This window comes from Myxine glutinosa, chromosome 3, assembly GCF_964187855.1.
Source record: "Myxine glutinosa chromosome 3, kmMyxGlut1.1, whole genome shotgun sequence".
NCBI classification, from domain to species: Eukaryota; Metazoa; Chordata; class Myxini; order Myxiniformes; family Myxinidae; genus Myxine; species Myxine glutinosa.
The window spans coordinates 179,694,043-179,717,185 of record NC_136263.1 but is presented as its reverse complement, the minus strand read 5'-3'; the positions used below and the strand labels follow the sequence as shown (position 1 = coordinate 179,717,185).

At 41.1% G+C, this 23,143-nt stretch overlaps 1 protein-coding gene across 3 annotated transcripts in view; it reads right to left on the bottom strand.

The window, feature by feature from the left end:
• Nucleotides 1-14,596, bottom strand: part of LOC137423012 (E3 ubiquitin-protein ligase Mdm2) — a 102,660-nt gene extending 88,064 nt beyond the window's left edge. The window contains exon 1 of one of the 3 annotated variants that reach the window (XM_078774774.1): nt 14,385-14,596. The gene's annotated coding sequence lies outside the window, so the exon portion shown is untranslated. The remainder of the gene's footprint in view (nt 1-14,384) is intronic. The other 2 variants (XM_078774775.1, XM_078774776.1) reach the window with 2 other exon arrangements.
• Between the last annotated feature and the right edge of the window lie 8,547 nt (nt 14,597-23,143).

The window sequence follows — 23,143 nt, the reverse complement described above, 5'->3', positions numbered from 1 at the left end:
GTATGAGCAAGAAAGGGGTAGCGTATGCATGTAAGCGTCCAGGTGAAGCGTCGACGGTAACCGGTTTAGCGGTTAGGGCGACTTATAGCCGAATCGGGCCCTCGGTGCGTGCCGGGCTTCGCGTGCCGCGAGAACCAGCGGGGATCCGAGCCACGGCAGGTTCGAAAGGACCGCCGTGCGCGATCCACGCTGGGCCTCGCGTGGAACGGCCGCGTCCGGGCTCCACTAGGCGGAGCGGGCAGGCCGATAGGAAGGGTCGTTATGGCGACCACGTTTTGTTGAGACGTGCCGGCAGGTCGAGATCGGGACATTGGATGGCTCCACGCCGAGGTGATGCGTGGGATCTCGGCCCGGGTAAGCCCCCGCCCCTGCCCCGAATGCGGGACGCATCCAGCCGCCAGCACAAAAGAATCCGCGTTCATGGCTCGGCTGTACGAAGCCGGGCTGTAGATGTGAATTGGCGCACCGAGAGGATGTAATAAGTAGACGGATGATGATGGTAGTGATTTGAAACGAAATTTAGAAAAGTGAATAGAATTGGCAGTAAATGGAAAATTTTTGAATTGGTTGGAATCTGGACGAACAAAATTGATAGTGAAAGACCCCCGATGTGGTGGGATGGCAAATCCACCATCCCACACAGACGTGGGGCAAAGGAGCAATAGCTTATGGGGTGTATGGCAGTGAAAACTAGCCCGGGTGGGTTAGGTTATATTGATAGGGATCTAGCGAAGATGACATTAGGTGACGTTAAGGTTAGTTAGTGACTGATACCTGTAGTGGGGACGCAGGTAGATTAGTGTGGATGATAATGACGTGGGAGCGCAATAGTTTAAAGGGACGACTGGGAAGCGCAAGTTTCAGAGGGGAGTAGTTAGCTGAGATGATGCCGTGTGTGTGAGGATTGAACAGGTGAGAATGGAACAGGTGTGATTGCACAGGTGTGCAACTGAACAGGTGTGTGGAGCAGTGTATGAGGGAGTAGTGGTGATTGCGTGTTGTGTTGACCAAATGGTCCAGGAATAAAGGAGGGTGCAGGTGGCACCAGGTATGATTGCACAGGTGTGCAACGACAGGTGAATGAAGAACAGGTGTATGTGGCTGTGTGGAATAAATGGTAGTGTGGAATATCTGGAGTATTGGACTGGATGGTCGTGGAGTGAGAATGGTGGAAATTGTGGAGTGGAGTGGATGGTGCGAAGGTGTGAATGGGGGAAGAGTGGACCCCCATCACGGATACCCGGGGCGGGTAGTGTAAGTGTTAGGTAGAGGGTACAGGTAAATTGTGGTTGGATATTGGCATCTGTGGTGCGGGTGACAGAATGGTATGTGGATGGGTGCGTTGGTGTTGTGGAAATGGCTGGGCGTGTAGCCTGTTAGTGTGTGTAGTTGGTTTGGGCACTCCACCACTGTAAGGATGTCGGCCAGGTGAGGCCGCAGGTGGGCTCTGGGAGCCGGTAGTAGTTGTTGTGGATGGGGCCCGAGGATCCGGAGGACGGACCCGGGTAGCCCAGTGCCAGAGGGCACCATGGGGTGACAGAGCCAGGAGAGGGGCTGTCCCCAGGTAGTTAGGTTAGGGTGAGGAGCTAGGTAAGCTCGGGTGGCAACTACAGTGGTGGAGGTGTGCAGGTGGGTAGACCTGTTGGGAGAGGTACACGTCGCAGCCCAGAAATTGTGCTAAAGCACCGGGAGATGAATCGGGGGAGTGAGACCCCAAATTGAGAAGCACCACAGTTAGTCAATGGGAATTGGTTATTAGAACCCATAGTGTAAGTTGGCCAATGGATTGGCAGGGAGAGACCCCGGGTAGTGTAAAGTGTGTTAAAGTCATTTAGAGGATAGTTAGGATGAAGGATCTCCTCGCACCATCTGCATCCACTCACCTGAGGTGACAGGTACTCCACACCATGCCATGTTTTGATTATTTTTTTATGATGCAAATGTTTGGATTGTGAGACGTGGGTGTGACATTGTGTGTAATTCCATCTCTCCCTCCTTATGAGGATTGATGATGAATTGGTGATGGCAAATTTTGAAGTAAAGGGATTGTGGAGACGAATTTGGTGTAGGGGAAATATGGGGAAGACGTGACAGTAGTGACGAATTTGTAAATGTGTAGATTTTTGTACATATGGGGTAAGGGTAGGATAGGTGGCAGGGGGGTGACGTACGGTAGGGACGAGCTTTCTCACTTCGCCCTCCGTACGCATTTCACCTTGCATTGCCTTATTGACGTGCACCCTTGTGACCTTACCCCTCGCTCAATTGTCTTTCTTTTGTCTCCCACATGACCTGTGCGCCATTGGGTGCCGAGGGGAGCGTGCGTGAGGTGGCCATTGTGCGCCCGAGATTCCCAGAACCAGCATGCATTGCGTTGATATACCACTGTATGGACCGCTGTTCTGCGGCCAAGTACCACTTGATGGACCCCAGGTTCTGGGGCAGGGCACCTCTGTTGGAGACCGGCCATAGTGGCCAGGGAATCTTGCTTGCGGACCTCGGTAAGGTGGCACCTATGCCAAACAGGTGGACCACCCTTAGTTGGCCCCTGAGGCCCTAAATAAAAATGGACACAAGTTGTGCTTTTTATTATTTCCAACTAGGCCGCATGAAGCCAGAAGACGTCGGGAAGAACATCGGCCCAGCAGAGAAAGAGAAGACCACCACCAGTTGTTTTGTTGTGTTTATTATGAGCCATGGTGACTGTGCACTGGATGGTGCTTTTGGGTGCTTTGTGGTGCTTTGTGGTGTTTGGTGCTTTTGGATGCTTTGATGGTATTAGTACTGGTGCATCGATGCAATGCGTGCTGTCTCCTCCCTCCCAACAGGAATTTATTTCTCTTGTTCCCTAAAAAGAAAAAAAAAGAAAAAAAACACAGGTCCTGGGTTGCGTTGTAAATAAGAAATCACGTCATTGTAAATAATGCTCCCCACCGTAAATGTATAGTTTGAGAATAATTCCGTAATTCGGTTAGCTGTGGGCTTGAGTCTGTTAGACAGGGTGCAATGCAATAGGGGGACATACTTATTTGTGTTTTAAAATTGTCACACTCAGGGTCAGGTTAATTGTAGAGGGAATTACACCTACGTGTCACACTAAGTTAAAGTTTAATAGGCCCGAGTACGGACCTGAAGAAAGGGGGGTGCAGTGTAACGATTTTGAGAAGTGTGTAACGAATTTGAGAAGTGTAACGGTTTTTGAGAAGTGTAACAATTTTGGAGGAAGTGTAACGAAGTGGAAACGTTACAATGTGAACGTTACAATGTGAACGTTACAAAAGGTACGGTAACACCCTGTTAATGTAAATAATGGTCGCAGTCAGCGTCCTAGTTAATTGCATGAAATGTACACGCAGGCCACGATATATCTTTTAAATAGTGTATTTCCTTATTCCATGTAGGCTAAGTATGTGTTTTCCCACTAGATTGACTTTGCATTGTATCAAACAAAATAAGCGTAGGCCCTTCCAATTTCCCCAAAACCTCCCTTCCAATTGCCTTCCGCATTTTGGCCGGTTTTCTTCAAACCACCATTGGCCACGAGGTAAGGTTGGGGAAGAAAGGCGTGTCTCCACCTCGTCATAAGAGGGAAGGAGTGAACCAGCCCTACCAGCCAATCAACACCGCGGTGAGTGACCCGGTAGGCGTGCCCTCGGAGTCGGCGGCTTGATTTCGCTCGAGGTGATAAAAGCGACTGCAAGGGACTGCTTTAGGAGATGAGCTGGAGATGACCCTGGGAGAGGAGCAAAGAGGCTGCACCAAAGAGAGGCGGTGAGATGCGAAACGCTCCAAGCCAAAGAGGAGAGGTACTCGGCAAGGAGACCAGCTTTGGAGAGACGCGCTGAAAGGAGGGAGACGGCCCCACCCCAGAAGAGGAGCAGGTGTGCCGAACCAGCGCGTGCCGTCGACCACAGCGGATACACGAGGGTTTCCCGCCAAAACCACGAGGAATTGCGAACGGCGGCCTCCCGACCTTGCCTCCATCTCAAGCCTTACCTGCCTGCATTATCCCCTGTGTAAGTGTGAACGTCCTGTCCTGCTCGTTTGTCTTGGGGCTAAGTAAAAATGAATAGTGTAAGTTAAGGATTCGCTGTGTTACTGCTTCTTCCATCCATTGCTTGTGTGTGTATAATAAAACCTGTTCTTCCTCCGTATTCTTCTTCTTCTTTTTCATTCTCTTTCGGTCGCTTTAGAGATTTCCCGATTGAATATCTGTGGGGCGATCGGGTCAACGTCGGGTGGAATCGGGTTTCAATCGGGGAGTAACTGTTCGGACGCGGTTAAATACACCACCGCTCGGTCAATATAACATCTCAAAGCCGCGTCTGTAACAATATATATGTATGTATATATATATATGTATATATATATATATATATATATATATATATATATATATATACATATACATATATATATATACATATATATATATATATATATATATATACATATACATATATATATATACATATATATATATACATATACATATATATATATACATATATATATATACATATATATATATATATATACATATACATATATATATATATATATACATATACATATATACATATATATATATATATACATATACATATATATATATATATATATATATACATATACATATATACATATATATATATATATACATATACATATATATATATATATATATACATATACATATATATATATACATATACATATACATATACATATATATATATATATATATATATATATATATATATATATATATACATATACATATATATATATATATATATATATATATATATATATATATATATATATACATATACATATATATATATATATATATATATATACATATACATATATATATATATATATATACATATATATATATATATATATATATATATATATATATATATATATATATATATATATATATATATATATATATATATATATATATATATATATATATTACTATAGTAGAGAGTTGATTGCAACAAAAATCCATTAACTATAGTATCATACAACATATTATATAATTTGACTTGTGAGTTTGTTTATTTATTTATTTGTGCTATGACTTGTATGCACTCCAAAAAACAGCTGGACAGAATGATTATAAATTTGCTGGTTGTACTCGGTGTGCGGCCAGGAAGGTTTTAGGGCTTAGGTGGAAAAAAAACATGTGGTAGGGTGAGTGAAACTCCAGTGAGGTGAAGTCGCACTATACTGGTACTGTGGTTAATAAAGTACAACTACAGTGGTACTGTCTTGATCTGTAGTTCTATTGTAGTGAAGTGTGTTGTCATTGATGTTACATAGAGTACATTATAGTAGAAAGGAAGTCAAACTAATTTTTTCCCCAATTGACCAGTGTATAACTTCCTGATTCTGATGTGTCGGCACTGCCAAAGCAGTTTCTTGGCAAGGGTTAAACTGGGTGGTTTGCCTTTGCCTTCCTAACTAGTCAGGCAGGACTTTGGATCATGATCGGGGTGGCGGCACACAATGGCATACTCTGGCAAAGACCGTGGGATATTTCATATCCATCAGCTAATGCTGGCACATGAGACGCCCAGCTTATTCGTTTTTCTAGGCCCATCATACCGGTACCACCTCCACGCTCCCCAACACTGACCCCAAACCATGAGGACACCCACCACAAACCCAATCCAACCACACATCCACTCAATGGGCAATGGTACATCACAGACAAGACAAACAACCATGACATGTAATGGAATTGGGAGGAGAGGAGAGGGTCATGTTCGCACTACCTCCTCCATCAATACTTTTTGATGCAAAATACCAATCAGTTTCAATGGAGAACCAACACATATGATCACTTTTACCACTTCCCCTTTACGGTCGTTTCATTCATCCCACCTGTGTGATACCCACATCCAAGCAACCATTGAAAGGAGGCTGGAGGTATTACACTACCAACACTACCTTATAATGCAGGTATTACATTACCAACACTACCTTATAATGCAGGTATTAAATTACCAACACAACCTTATAATGTAGGTATTACATTACCAACACCACCTTATAATGCAGGTATTAAATTACCAACACTACCTTAAAATGCAGGTATTAAATTACCAACACTACCTTATAATGTAGGTATTACATTACCGACACTACCTTATAATGCAGGTATTACATTACCAACACCACCTTATAATGGAGGTATTACATGACCAACACTACCTTATAATGTAGGTATTACATTACCGACACTAACTTATAATGCAGGTATTACATTACCAACACTACCTTCTAATGCAAGTATTACATTACCAGCACTACCTTATAATGTAGGTATTACATTACCGACACTACCTTATAATGCAGGTATTACATTACCAACACCACCTTATAATGGAGGTATTACATGACCAACACTACCTTATAATGGAGGTATTACATTACCAACACCACCTTATAATGGAGGTATTACATTACCGACACTAACTTATAATGTAGGTATTACATTACCAACACTACCTTCTAATGCAAGTATTACATTACCAGCACTACCTTCTAATGCAGGTATTACATTACCAGCACTACCTTCTAATGCAGGTATTACATTATCAGCACTACCTTCTAATGCAGGTATTACATTACCAGCACTACCTCCTAATGCAGGTATTACATGAGCAGCACTACCTTCTGATGCAGGTATTACATTACCAGCACTACCTTTCTGATGCAGCTATTACATTACCAGCACTACCTTCTAATGCAGGTATCACATTACCAGCACGACCTTACAATGCAGGGATTACATTACCAACACTACCTTACAATGCAGGTATTACATTACCAGCACTACCTTCTAATGCAAGTATTACAATACCAGCACTACCTTCTAATGCAAGTATTACATTACAAGCACAACCTTCTAATGCAAGTATTACATTACCAGCACTACCTTCTAATGTAAGTATTACATTACCAGCACTACCTTCTAATGCAGGTATTACATTACCAACACTACCTTACAATGCAGGTATTACATTACCAGCACTACCTTCTAATGCAAGTATTACATTACCAGCGCTACCTTCTAATGCAAGTATTACATTACCAGCACTACCTTCTAATGTAAGTATTACATTTCCAGCACTACCATCGACTGCAGGCATTACATTACCAACACTACCTTCTAATGCAGGTATTACATTACCAGCACTACCTTATAATGCAGGTATTACATTACCAGCACTACCTTCTAATGCAGGTATTACATCACCAGCACTACCTTCTAATGCAAGTATTACATTACCAGCACTACCTTCTAATGCAGGTATTACATTACCAGCACTACCTTCTAATGCAGGTATTACATTACCAGCACTACCTTCTGATGCAAGTATTACATTACCAACACTACCTTCGAATGCAAGTATTACATTACCAACACTACCTTCTCATGCAGGTATTACATGACCAGCACTACCTTCTAATGCAGGTATTACATTACCAGCACTACCTTCTGATGCAAGTATTACATTACCAGCACTACCTTCTGATGCAAGTATTACATTACCAACATTACCTTCTAATGCAAGTATTACATTACCAGCACTACCTTTTAATGCAGGTATTGCATTACCAGCACTAATTACCAGCACTACCTTCTAATGCAGATATTACATTACCAGCACTACCTTCTAATGCAGGTATTGCATTACCAGCACTACCTTCCAATGCAGGTATTACATTACCAGCACTACCTTCTAATGCAGGTATTACATGACCAGCACAACCTTCTAATGCAGGTATTACATTACCAGCACTACCTTCTAATGCAGGTATTACATTACCAGCACTACCTTCTAATGCAAGTATTACATTACCAGCACTACCTTCTAATGCAAGTATTACATTACCAGCACTACCTTCTAATGCAAGTATTACATTACCAGCACTACCTTCGAATGCAAGTATTACATTACCAGCACTACCTTCTCATGTAAGTATTACATGACCAGCACTACCTTCTAATGCAGGTATTACATTACCAACACTACCTTCTAATGCAGGTATTACATTACCAGCACTACCTTATAATGCAGGTATTACATTACCAGCACTACCTTCCAATGCAAGTATTACATTTCCAGTATTACCTTCTAATGCAGGTATTACATTACCAGCACTACCTTCTAATGCAAGTATTACATTACCAGCACTACCTTCTAATGCAAGTATTACATTACCAGCTCTACCTTCTGATGCAAGTATTACATTACCAACACTACCTTCTAATGCAAGTATTACATTACCAGCACTATCTTCTTATGCAGGTATTACATTACCAGCACTACCTTCTAATGCAAGTATTCCATTACCAGCACTACCTTCTAATGCAGGTATTACATTACCAGCACTACCTTCTGATGCAAGTATTACATTACCAACACTACCTTCTAATGCAAGTATTACATTACCAACACTACCTTCTCATGCAGGTATTACATGACCAGCACTACCTTCTAATGCAGGTATTACATTACCAGCACTACCTTCTGATGCAAGTATTACATTACCAGCACTACCTTCTGATGCAAGTATTACATTTCCAGCACTACCTTCTGATGCAAGTATTACATTACCAGCACTACCGTCTAATGCAAGTATTACATTACCAGCACTACCTTCTAATGCAGGTATTACATTACCAGCACTACCTTCCAATGCAGGTATTACATTACCAGCACTACCTTCTGATGCAAGTATTACATTACCAGCACTACCTTCTAATGCAAGTATTCCATTACCAGCACTACCTTCTAATGCAAGTATTACATTACCAGCACTACCTTCTAATGCAGGTATTACATTACCAGCACTACCTTCTAATGCAGGTATTACATTACCAGCACTACCTTCTGATGCAAGTATTCCATTACCAGCACTACCTTCTAATGCAAGTATTCCATTACCAGCACTACCTTCTAATGCAAGTATTACATGACCAACACTACCTTCTAATGCAGGTATTACATTACCAGCACTACCTTCCAATGCAAGTATTACATTTCCAGTATTACCTTCTAATGCAGGTATTACATTACCAACACTACCTTCTAATGCAGGTATTACATTACCAGCACTACCTTCTAATGCAAGTATTCCATTACCAGCACTACCTTCGAATGCAGGTATTACATTACCAGCACTATCTTCTAATGCAGGTATTACATTACCAGCACTACCTTCGAATGCAAGTATTACATTACCAGCACTACCTTCTAATGCAGGTATTACATTACCAGCACTACCTTCTAATGCAAGTATTACATTACCAGCACTACCTTCTAATGCAAGTATTACATTACCAGCACTATCTTCTAATGCAGGTATTACATTACCAGCACTACCTTCTAATGCAAGTATTCCATTACCAGCACTACCTTCGAATGCAGGTTTTACATTACCAGCACTATCTTCTAATGCAGGTATTACATTACCAGCACTACCTTCTGATGCAAGTATTACATTACCAGCACTACCGTCTAATGCAAGTATTACATTACCAGGACTACCTTCTAATGCAAGTATTACATTACCAACACTACCTTCTAATGCAGGTATTACATTACCAGCACTACCTTCCAATGCAGGTATTACATTACCAGCACTACCTTCCAATGCAAGTATTACATTACCAGCACTACCTTCTAATGCAGGTATTACATTACCAGCACTACATTCTAATGCAGGTATTACATTACCAGCACTACCTTCTGATGCAAGTATTCCATTACCAGCACTACCTTCTAATGCAAGTATTCCATCACCAGCACTACCTTCTAATGCAAGTATTACATTACCAGCACTACCTTCTAATGCAGGTATTACATTACCAGCACTACCTTCTGATGCAAGTATTCCATTACCAGCACTACCTTCTAATGCAAGTATTACATTACCAGCACTACCTTCTCATGCAAGTATTACATTACCAACACTACCTTCTAATGCAGGTATTACTTTACCAGTACTACCTTCTAATGCAAGTATTCCATTACCAGCACTACCTTCTAATGCAGGTATTACATTACCAGCACTACCATCTAATGCAAGTATTCCATTACCAGCACTACCTTCTAATGCAGGTATTACATTACCAGCACTACCTTCCAATGCAGGTATTACATTACCAGCACTACCTTCCAATGCAAGTATTACATTACCAGCACTACCTTCTAATGCAGGTATTACATTACCAGCACTACATTCTAATGCAGGTATTACATTACCAGCACTACCTTCTGATGCAAGTATTCCATTACCAGCACTACCTTCTAATGCAAGTATTCCATCACCAGCACTACCTTCTAATGCAAGTATTCCATTACCAGCACTACCTTCTGATGCAAGTATTACATTACCAGCACTACCTTCCAATGCAAGTATTACATTTCCAGTATTACCTTCTAATGCAGGTATTACATGACCAACATTACCTTCTAATGCAGGTATTACATTACCAGCACTAGATTCTAATGCAGGTATTGCATTACCAGCACTACCTTCTAATGCAAGTATTACATTACCAGCACTACCTTCTAATGCAAGTATTACATTACCAGCACTATCTTCTAATGCAGGTATTACATTACCAGCACTACCTTCTAATGCAAGTATTCCATTACCAGCACTACCTTCGAATGCAGGTTTTACATTACCAGCACTATCTTCTAATGCAGGTATTACATTACCAGCACTACCTTCTGATGCAAGTATTACATTACCAGCACTACCGTCTAATGCAAGTATTACATTACCAGGACTACCTTCTAATGCAAGTATTACATTACCAACACTACCTTCTAATGCAGGTATTACATTACCAGCACTACCTTCCAATGCAGGTATTACATTACCAGCACTACCTTCCAATGCAAGTATTACATTACCAGCACTACCTTCTAATGCAGGTATTACATTACCAGCACTACATTCTAATGCAGGTATTACATTACCAGCACTACCTTCTGATGCAAGTATTCCATTACCAGCACTACCTTCTAATGCAAGTATTCCATCACCAGCACTACCTTCTAATGCAAGTATTACATTACCAGCACTACCTTCTAATGCAGGTATTACATTACCAGCACTACCTTCTGATGCAAGTATTCCATTACCAGCACTACCTTCTAATGCAAGTATTACATTACCAGCACTACCTTCTCATGCAAGTATTACATTACCAACACTACCTTCTAATGCAGGTATTACTTTACCAGTACTACCTTCTAATGCAAGTATTCCATTACCAGCACTACCTTCTAATGCAGGTATTACATTACCAGCACTACCATCTAATGCAAGTATTCCATTACCAGCACTACCTTCTAATGCAGGTATTACATTACCAGCACTACCTTCTAATGCAAGTATTCCATTTCCAGCACTACCTTCTGATGCAAGTATTCCATTACCAGCACTACCTTCTAATGCAAGTATTACATTACCAGCACTACCTTCTAATGCAAGTATTACATTACCAGCACTACCTTCTAATGCAAGTATTACATTACCAACACTACCTTCTAATGCAGGTATTACATTACCAGCACTACCTTCTAATGCAAGTATTCCATTACCAGCACTACCTTCTGATGCAAGTATTCCATTACCAGCACTACCTTCTAATGCAAGTATTACATTACCAGCACTACCTTCTAATGCAAGTATTACATTACCAACACTACCTTCTAATGCAGGTATTACATTACCAGCACTATCTTCTAATGCAGGTATTACATTACTAGCACTACCTTCTAATGCAAGTATTCCATTACCAGCACTACCTTCTAATGCAAGTATTACATTACCAACACTACCTTCCAATGCAAGTATTACATTTCCAGTATTACCTTCTAATGCAGGTATTACATTACCAACACTACCTTCTAATGCAGGTATTACATTACCAGCACTACCTTCTAATGCAAGTATTACATTACCAGCACTACCTTCTAATGCAAGTATTACATTACCAGCACTATCTTCTAATGCAGGTATTACATTACCAGCACTACCTTCTAATGCAATTATTCCATTACCAGCACTACCTTCGAATGCAGGTATTACATTACCAGCACTATCTTCTAATGCAGGTATTACATTACCAGCACTACCTTCTAATGCAAGTATTACATTACCAGCACTACCTTCTAATGCAGGTATTACATTACCAGCACTACCTTCTAATGCAGGACTGCAGGTATTACATTTCCAGCACTACCTTCTGATGCAAGTATTACATTACCAGCACTACCGTCTAATGCAAGTATTACATTACCAGGACTACCTTCTAATGCAAGTATTACATTACCAACACTACCTTCTAATGCAGGTATTACATTACCAGCACTACCTTCCAATGCAGGTATTACATTACCAGCACTACCTTCCAATGCAAGTATTACATTACCAGCACTACCTTCTAATGCAGGTATTACATTACCAGCACTACATTCTAATGCAGGTATTACATTACCAGCACTACCTTCTGATGCAAGTATTCCATTACCAGCACTACCTTCTAATGCAAGCATTCCATTACCAGCACTACCTTCTAATGCAAGTATTACATTACCAGCTCTACCTTCTAATGCAGGTATTACATTACCAGCACTACCTTCTGATGCAAGTATTCCATTACCAGCACTACCTTCTGATGCAAGTATTCCATTACCAGCACTACCTTCTAATGCAAGTATTACATTACCAACACTACCTTCTAATGCAGGTATTACATTACCAGCACTACCTTCTAATGCAAGTATTCCATTACCAGCACTACCTTCTGATGCAAGTATTCCATTACCAGCACTACCTTCTAATGCAAGTATTACATTACCAGCACTACCTTCTAATGCAAGTATTACATTACCAGCACTACCTTCTAATGCAGGTATTACATTACCAGCACTATCTTCTAATGCAGGTATTACATTACCAGCACTACCTTCTAATGCAAGTATTACATTACCAGCACTACCTTCTAATGCAGGTATTACATTACCAACACTACCTTCTAATGTAAGTATTACATTACCAGCACTACCTTCTAATGCAAGTATTACATTGCCAGCACTACCTCCTAATGCAGGTATTACATTACCAGCACTACCTTCTGATGCAAGTATTACATTACCAACATTACCTTCTAATGCAGGTATTACATTACCAGCACTACCTTCTAATGCAGGTATTACATTACCAGCACTACCTTCTAATGCAGGTATTACATGACCAACATTACCTTCTAATGCAGGTATTACATTACCAGCACTAGATTCTAATGCAGGTATTGCATTACCAGCACTACCTTCTAATGCAGGTATTACATTACCAGCACTACCTTCTAATGCAAGTATTACATTACCAACATTACCTTCTAATGCAGGTATTACATTACCAGCACTACCTTCTAATGCAGGTATTACATTACCAGCACTACCTTCTAATGCAGGTATTACATGACCAACACTACCTTCCAATGGAGGTATTGCATTACCAGCACTACCTTCTAATGCAAGTATTACATTACCAGCACGACCTTCTAATGCAAGTATTACATGACCAGCACTATCTTCTAATGCAGTATTACATTACCAACACTACCTTCTAATGCAGGTATTACATTACCAGCACTACCTTCTAATGCAAGTATTACATTACCAGCACTACCTTCTAATGCAAGTATTACATTACCAGCACTACCTTCTAATGCAAGTATTACATTACCAGCACTACCTTCTAATGCAGGTATTACATAACCAACACTACCTTCTAATGCAGGTATTACATTACTAGCACTACCTTCTAAAGCAGGTATTACATTACCAGCACGACCTTCTAATGCAGGTATTACATCACCAACACTACCTTCTAATGCAGGTATTGCATTACAAGCACTATCTTATAATACAGGTATCACAATTCAAGTCCTACTTCACCGGGGACGGACCCAACAAAACTCAATGGTGGGTACGCTACCAACTGATCCAACTACCCCCAACGAGGGCCAGGTGTCGTGAATGAGAAACAAAGAAACATTCATGAACATGTGACACGTACGCGGATGAGAACCAGGAGCCGAAAAGCGACTTAAACAACCGTGAAAGAGTAAACAACCTGACTGGATCATAATTACGGGCAAAAGCGATTAAACGGACATTGAAAAACGACCATTGTTCACCCACGCGGGTCTCCCATAAAAATGGACCAAATCCACGTGACCAGTTCCTCGATTGCTCTTCGCCATCACCTCAGTCATAAGAGAAAATCTCTCACAAAGCGGTTTCCGACTTTCGCAGAATCATACTCACTTGCCAGTTTGGAGATTCAGCAAGCGTGCGCAAAACGTTGAGTGTATGGTTAAAAAAATGAGCGACGACGATCGAGAACGATGCAGAAGGAAAATAACTAAATAATTAGTGCAAGACACCAACTTTGGGCAAGCCTGAACAAGCCCGGATATCGTTCAGCACACACACAAGCGGCCGTTGAAACCGCACCACAACCCTCGCACTCCAACGTTAAATTTCTTAGTTACATATTATAACCATTCACGTATTTATTATCAGCCACATTTACCTTAAATATTTCAAATTCAGCTTCAGGACTGCAGTCAGTTAAAAACCAGAATTACGTTTACAATTTACACCGCCTTTGTAGTACCACCTACTACACCGCACATGTAGTTCTTTATCACGATTGCCAACGCTTATAATTATATACCGCCTGGATAGTGCTGTACCAGCTACTACACCGCACATGTCGTTCTTTATCACTATTAACAACACTTGCAGATAATAATGTGAGTTATCTTAAGATACTTGCTTTAAGGTAAGGATTTGAAGCTCGGTGCATTGTTTTTAACGTTACAAACGATTTTTTTTTAAATACAGGGTGGACACTCGTGGAAGAGCTTGAACATTGAACAGAAAGAATATAGGGCACAACAAGACGAGACGAACACGGGACAAAATGGAGGGAAACAGTATTTATGGATATGTTGACAATCTATTGAATGAAATATTTCCTTTCTGGTCGGGTATGTGTATGTGTAAAGGAAAAACTACAAAACGTCAAGAATGAAATCTCATTCTGTTGCATCATCATAAAAATCACATGAAGGCAACGCTCGAAATATATTTACCTGTTTCACATTTTTCTTTGCTGGTCTCAACGACTGTTTACCAAATTTGACCTTGGTTTTGATACATTTATCCTGGAAAGATTGAATAATGTACTAATAATGAATAATTAGGGTGGTCCCCAAATGAATGGGAAAAAATTAAATTCATAAAAACATTATGACCACCCTGCCATTTTTTTACATAGACTTAAAGAAGTTAACATACAAAATTTCAGCAAAATTGGTTAATATTTAGAGGTGCCACAAGTAGCCACTAGTAAGGTGAGGGTTGGTCCCGGGTAGACCAATGTGACGAACTTCTCGAAACCCCAAAACAGCTCGTTCCTGAGGGAACAAGCAAGTGACGTGAAAAACGACAGACAGGAGGGGAATAAAGGACAATAGAAGGTTCCCCAGATGGGTGAATCATAGCACACTATGGATTAAGGACAATAAGGTGACACATACGCACTATGCAGTGAGTAAACATAGTAAACACCATATACGCCATGCACATCTGCGCAGTGAGCACTGGCCATAATCATATTATTCCTGTGTTAGCAAACCTTCACTGGCTACCTGTGCATCAATGAGTTATCTTCAAACTACTGGTATTAGTGTACAAAGGACTAAATGCAGAGTCCGCCCCATTGTACATTCGTGACTGATTTTCTCGCCCCCAGCCTATATCCGATCTGGCGTTACCAGGTATAATCCTTACTGTAATACTGGTATAATCCTTACTGTATACCTACTTTTGCAGCCCCCTGTATATATATATACACTCCTGTTTAAAGTAGCAATTACAGAAATACATACACAAACTAGATGGTATTCATAGAATACTTACCCTGCGCAGTGAACTTGGTGTGAGCCAACTCTTGGTACGTTTTTGAACGGTTTTTTTTTTGATCCAATATCGTTGCCAGACCACGTGAGCGATTACATCATAAATTTACATTCTCTTATATAATTGTTATGTAGATCACGCTCAAGAAATTTCAAACTGATCAGACGAATCATTGTCCCTGTCGAATTATGACGTCATAATTAAGGCACCAATGACGTCATCGTTAACAGCACTTATTCCCCACATTGAGTTCTTTACAATGAGCCACGTTTCAATTTTTTCCATGGAGCTGTTTTGGAGATATAGAGGTGCAACGTTTTTAGGTTTTTTGCAAGATGGCGCCTGTACCATGTGACCTATAACAACATAATTATCATTGGAATATTCTACAGGAGGAGGCGCTCCTACGGTGAAAATTTCGTGTCCACCTGCCCAACAGTTGCAGAGAAAAAAAAATTCATACTGATTGGATGAAGCGTTGTAGTTGTCGAATTATGACATCATAACGAAGGCACTGATGACATCATCATTAACATATCTTATTCCCCATGAGGAGTTCTTGACAATGAGCCATGTTTCATTTTTTCCATTGAGCTGTTTCGGAGATATAGAGGTGTACGGTTTTCCGAAGATGTCCGTTCCATGTGACCTATGACGTCATAATTATGAATAAACTAGAACAATGCGACTGTGTCTCCAATATGCCTCCGCATAGTCCCACAACGGGTAGATGCCATCACTCTGCATATGTATGGGTAGGGGATCACGTTTGTGTAGTTTCGTGTTGATCGGATAAGGTTTGTTTTTCTATCCAAGATGGCTGCCAAACCACGTGACCTATGACATCATCATTTTCAAACTATATGCAACAATGCTGTTAGATGATATTTGTAAAAATTTCGCATCGATAGGGTGAGCGGTTTGAGAGATATAATTGTTTAATATTTTCTTTCAATCCAATATGGCTGCCAAACCATGTGACCTATGATGTCATAAATTTGATATTTCAATACAAATGGGTCATAGATCATGTGCATGCAATTTCAGATTTTTAGGATAAGGAATTCGATTAAAACATTTTTGCCTGGTATACCACTTCACCTATGATGTCATCATTTTCATGCTTTTGTTCCCCATTGGGAGTACTTGACAGTGTGCCAAGTTTAAAATTTTCCCATACAGCGGTTTCCGAGATATAATTTTATAATTATTTCCTTTTAATCCAAGATGGCTGCCATACCACGTAATCTATGACGTCACATTTATCATAAAAACATTCTGCATGGGTGTCACTCCTACACTGAAAGTCTCGTCTCAATCGGACATGTGGTTGCTGAGAAAAACGAGGTTTAGCTCATACTGACGGACAGACGGACGGACAACCCGAAAACATAATGCCTCCAGCAACCTTGTCGGCGGAGGCATAAAAAATTCTTCAGGTGGAGAAGCTCCTATGGTAAAATTCCGTGTCAATCGCACCAATGGTTGCCAAGAAAATGAATTTTAAAAATGCAGATACGCATGTACACCACAGGCAACACACGCCACACGTACGCCACACGTATGCATGTACGTACGCACCCGAATGCCTAACCGTGCTTTTGACTTCGCGAGCGCAGGGTAAATTTTCTGTTCAAAAATATTCACATATACACATTCTTATTATGGTTTACTAATTTTACATACCATACATGTCATTTTTATCTCCAAGAGCATGTTTATGCAAAATAATGTTTTTTCATTTTACAAAAGAGAATACTGTATTGTGATTTTGGTGTTTAATTTTGAGGTAACACCAGAGATCAGGTAAATCGAGTGTTTTAATTTGTGAATTTGGTAGAAATATTCGATAGTTATTGTATGTGTACTGTTTGGTGGTGGTGACCAAGTACTGGTAATTGTATCACTATCATGGATATGTGGAGAAAGATACACCATAATCATTGCTTCTGAACAATCACTTGTTATCAGAGGGCTGACATCATTGTCTTCAAATGTTTCTCTTCAAGTGCTTTTAGAGACCAACTCAGCTACACAGGTGAACCGAAGCTTCATGACAGCCAACCCATGGAAGGCAGCCACCATCGAGGAAAACAGTTCGTGAGTGGCAGAAAAAGTTTATGCAGACAGGTAGCACATCCTTCAGAGGAAGGGGCAGGCTGGCCAAGTGCAAGTGGTGAGGATGGGGGAACATGTTCCAAAACTATGTCCATTCAGATTCGGATGATGATCTTAACAAATATTGATAATAAAATGAGGATCTTGGTTCCGATGATTTGGGGATGTGGCAGGATGGAGTGTCTAAATTTAAAAAATAATAATAATAATTGTGTACAAGATCGAGGCTCGTGTAAGAGCGAACATCAATCACAAAAAAAAACAAAAAAAAAACGGAGCGGGAGACAAGACGGGGAGAGAGAGGGAGGCACACAAGCACAACAGCAGGGAACAGGGAAAACGGAAGATCTGTGGGAACGAGAGGGCTTGGGGTGAGGAGGCACGGGAAGGCGGGGGCGGGGGGGGGGGAGTATAAAACACATGGACACTGCTGGAACTTCCAGGAAAGAAAGAAGTCGGTATTTCTTTTTTTTTTTTTAGTGGATTTGGGGTGAATTAACGGGGGTAGAAAAGATCAAGGTTTTGGATGGGGGAAGATAAGAGATGGTGGTGAACAGCTGTTTTAAACCCCTGGAGGGTGGAGTGGGATTGAAGAGAGTGAGGGAGTTTGTTCCAGAGGCGGGAGAAAAGAGGAATGAAGGAGTGAAGGTGAGCAGAGAGTCTTGATTTTGGCAGTTTCACCATAAGACGGTTGCAGGCAGATCTTGTGCGACCTGTGGGAATATTTGGGGGACAGAGCCCAGAGAGAGCTGGAGGAGCTAGGCCGGAGAGGAGTCGGTCGAAGACAGTATGATGTATGATGGGAGAAAGGGGTGTAGGAAGTTGTGAGAATAGTAGGAAGAGATATGTAATTTATGGATCAACTCTTATAGGTATTTGAAAGATAAACGCTTGAGCAAGATCCTTCTCATTTTCCTGGCATATATCGCCCTCTGCTGCAAACGAGAAAACATCCAACATTCAAATGATGCCTTAAAATACTCTCTGAAATTGGTAAGTTCATCTAGTTTTGACTACCTTTTAGAAAATACTGCTCTCATTTAATTAGATAAAGCACTTCAAGCATCAATAGAGTCTTTTAACAAGGAAGTAAGGGCACAAGTAAAGGTCATTCTCCAAACCTCCATCACAGGACTTTCTCACATTACAGGTAGTGCCAATTATACAATGTAACTCCAAGCAGGTAATTTTCCCAGGGTACCTGCACAATGTAACTATATAATGTAACTCCAAGCAGGTAATTTTCCCAGGGTACCTGCACAATGTAACTATACAATGTAACTCCAAGCAGGCAATTTTCCCAGGGTACCTGCACAATGTAACTATACAATGTAACTCCAAGCAGGCAATTTTCCCAGGGTACCTGCACAATGTAACTATACAATGTAACTCCAAGCAGGCAATTTTCCCAGGGTACCTGCACAATGTAACTATACAATGTAACTCCAAGCAGGCAATTTTCCCAGGGTACCTGCACAATGTAACTATACAATGTAACTCCAAGCAGGCAATTTTCCCAGGGTACCTGTACAATGTAACTATACCGGTATACCATGCAACTCCAAGCAGGTAATTTTCCCAGGGTACCTGCACAATGTAACTATACAATGTAACTCGAAGCAGGCAATTTTCCCAGGGTACCTGCACAATGTAACTATACCATGTAACCAAGCAGGCCATTTTCCCAGGGTACCTGCACAATGTAACTATACAATGTAACTCGAAGCAGGCAATTTTCCCAGGGTACCTGTACAATGTAACTATACCGGTATACCATGCAACTCCAAGCAGGTAATTTTCCCAGGGTACCTGCACAATGTAACTATACAATGTAACTCCAAGCAGGCAATTTTCCCAGGGTACCTGCACAATGTAACTATACAATGTAACTCGAAGCAGGCAATTTTCCCAGGGTACCTGCACAATGTAACTATACCATGTAACCAAGCGGGCAATTTTGCTCGGATACCTGCACAATGTAACTATACCATGTAGCTCCAAGCAGGCAAGTTTTCCAGGGTACCTGCACAATGTAACTATACCATGTAACTCCAAGCAGGCAAGTTTGCCAGGGTACCTGCACAATGTAACTATACCATGTAACCAAGCGGGCAATTTTGCTCGGATACCTGCACAATGTAACTATACCATGTAACTCCAAGCAGGCAAGTTTGCCAGGGTACCTGCACACAATGGTCAAGTCAGTCGCAAAGTTCCCATGGCATCATTAATGTCAACAATGCAAATGCCCTTAGGACTGCAGGTGTGGAAGATCTTTTGTCCACACCCAAACAAATGATAAACTCTGCATTGAATCTCCCCCTGTTGCCACCATTTTGTTGTACGGTACATTGGTGTTTTTTGTTTTTGTTTTAACAAGCAGAAAACCTATCTTTATGAAATACTAGCAGGGATACCTGGCATTGCCTGATGCTGTTCTAATCCTGTTGGCAAATGGAAGAAATCAAAGTTTGATTTTTTCCAAGTTTTTTTTTTTTGTCCAGAGCACTCACTGATGAACCTCTAAAAGTTTGACGAAGATCCGTTTGGCCATCTCTGATAAAAATGGTGACACACAGACAGACAAACATCTCTCTTATATAGACTAGAAAAGGTACCCGGCGTTCCCGGCCAATGGGCGGTGCTTGTAACATTTGGGGAGAGGAGGAGGGTGTGGCCTGTAGAATGGGCGTGGCTATCACAGACACGAACTCAACTTTATACACTGTATAATCAAGGGAGTGTGATGCGCCCCTCACTTGATATGAAACGGTTTCTTTGTCTGAAACTTTAACACGGGGACGGAAAATACGTTTCTCCGCTTCTACTGGACGAGATTGGCTGGAAATTTCAGAAGTAAATGCTTTGTACCTCGAGGTAATATATTCCAAATTTCCACAACGTCTGTTTCCGCATTCTTGAGTTTTATTAAGAAAACCCTCGAATCCAGGCTGGTGTCTGTCAGTCCGTCCGTCCGTCCGCCCAAAATGTGTTTCTCCTCATATCTCAAGGACTGTACATTGAAACGAGCTGAAACTTGGAATATACATCGGCCAATAGGTCTAGTTAATGGCTTTCGAAACAAATTCCACCTAAATGCCATAGTTTTTCAAATTCCACCTAAATGTCATGATTGTTACAAATCCTTGCAACAATCAAGGCAATCCATATATACACACTTTATACGACTTCAATATAGGCCTATTATTACAGAAATCTGATGTGCTGGCCTAACGGATAAGGCCTCAGACTCTGTATCTGGGGTTTGTGGGGTTGAGGCCCATCTGGCTCTAATAATTTTTCCCCCTTACTTTTTCAAGTCTTTTAGATCGTTTTGAATAAAGTCTTGTACGATGAACGAATGCATTTTGTTCGTATTTAAAACGTAATTATTCGTAAACCTGATTTTCAGCGTCGTTATTGCAATTCGGCTTTTTCACGCGATCAATGGAGCTGAGTTTTGTATGATTCAACACCACCCATATCGAGCTGTAAAATGACGTTTTCCACAATTTGATATCGCGATTAAAAGTCTTGCGACACTTGTTCTGCATTAACCAAACGAGTTCGTAGTCCGAACGTCGGTTTAACTTCCTGTTTATTTTCTGCACTACAGACGCCATCTTGGAAAAACGTTACATCTCTATATCTCCAAAACCGCTCAATAGAAAAGAAATCAAACATGGCTCATTGTCAAGTACCCCCCCCCCTCCCCCATGGAGAATAAGATATGTCAATGATGATGTCATCGGTGCCTTCATTATGACGTCATAATTTGACAAGTATAACTTCAAATTCCGTTTCCGTGATGGGCGGAGTCAATCGCTCGATGATGGCCTTGCGCCTGGGGCCTGCGTGTTTGGTCATCGTGTTGTTTGAATAAACTCATACGTTTATTTCTGACTTCTAGAATTTTTAACAAGGCACAGTCATCAAAAGTAACATTCTGCGCATCTCTGGGTGTGATCATCTGTCCCAATTCAAGCTGAGAACGGTGGATGACAGTGGATCCATTTCACACGGATTCAGGTAGATGTTGATGACTTTGATGGTGATTATATTGGTACCCTAGAGCTAGAGGAGCTCCCAGACACTGGGGCTGAGGCAACTATCATCGGTCCTGCACACCTGCAACAACTTGGCATGCACCAGGATAACTTAAATGATGGTGACCATCTACGAGTAGGAACTACCTTTGGAGGCCATTTTTCCCCGCAAAGGAGGGGTTGGCCTTTTTTGGGCACCGTGGTCCCCTTTTTGAAGCAATGTTTATGGCCGGATGCCCTACCTGCCGCCAACCCTGTTAGTCGCCTCTTGCGACACACAGGTAATTACCAGTGAACTGGTACCGGTACTCAATTTGCGGACCTCGGAAGGATGACAGGCTGAGTCAACCCACCTGGCATCAATTCAGCAATCAACCTGGATTCAAACCCAGGATCCCAAGCTGGCACCCTAACCGCTAAGCCACCAACAGGCTAGTCATAGTAGTAATAGTAATAATAGTCGTAGTAGTAATAGTAGTAGTAGTAATAGTAGTAATAGTAGTAGTAATAGTAGTAGTAGTAGTAGTAGTAGTAGTAGTAGTAGTTGTTGTAGTAGTAGTAGTAGTAGTAGTAGTAGTAGTAGTAGTAGTAGTAGTAGTAGTAATAGTAGTAGTGCTTTTGTTGGAAAGGCTATAGGGATTTGCGTTCAGAGCTCATGAAAGCTCAGGCAAACATATGTTCCCAGTTTAATGTTGCTCAATTCCTCATCTCTGCAAGTCCATGGTTTGAACTACAGTAGACAAGGTAGAGCATTTTGAAGAGAAAGCACTACCAAGACAGATAAGGGGAAGGTAAAAGAAAGCCAAAGAACACCAAAAAAAAGAATGCCAAATAACACATTTATACAAATAAGAGCAAAGTATCTTATGGGGAGAGCCTACAAAGTGCATCATTTATGGTCCAGGTTTCCTTAAACTTTTGAACAGTGTTACT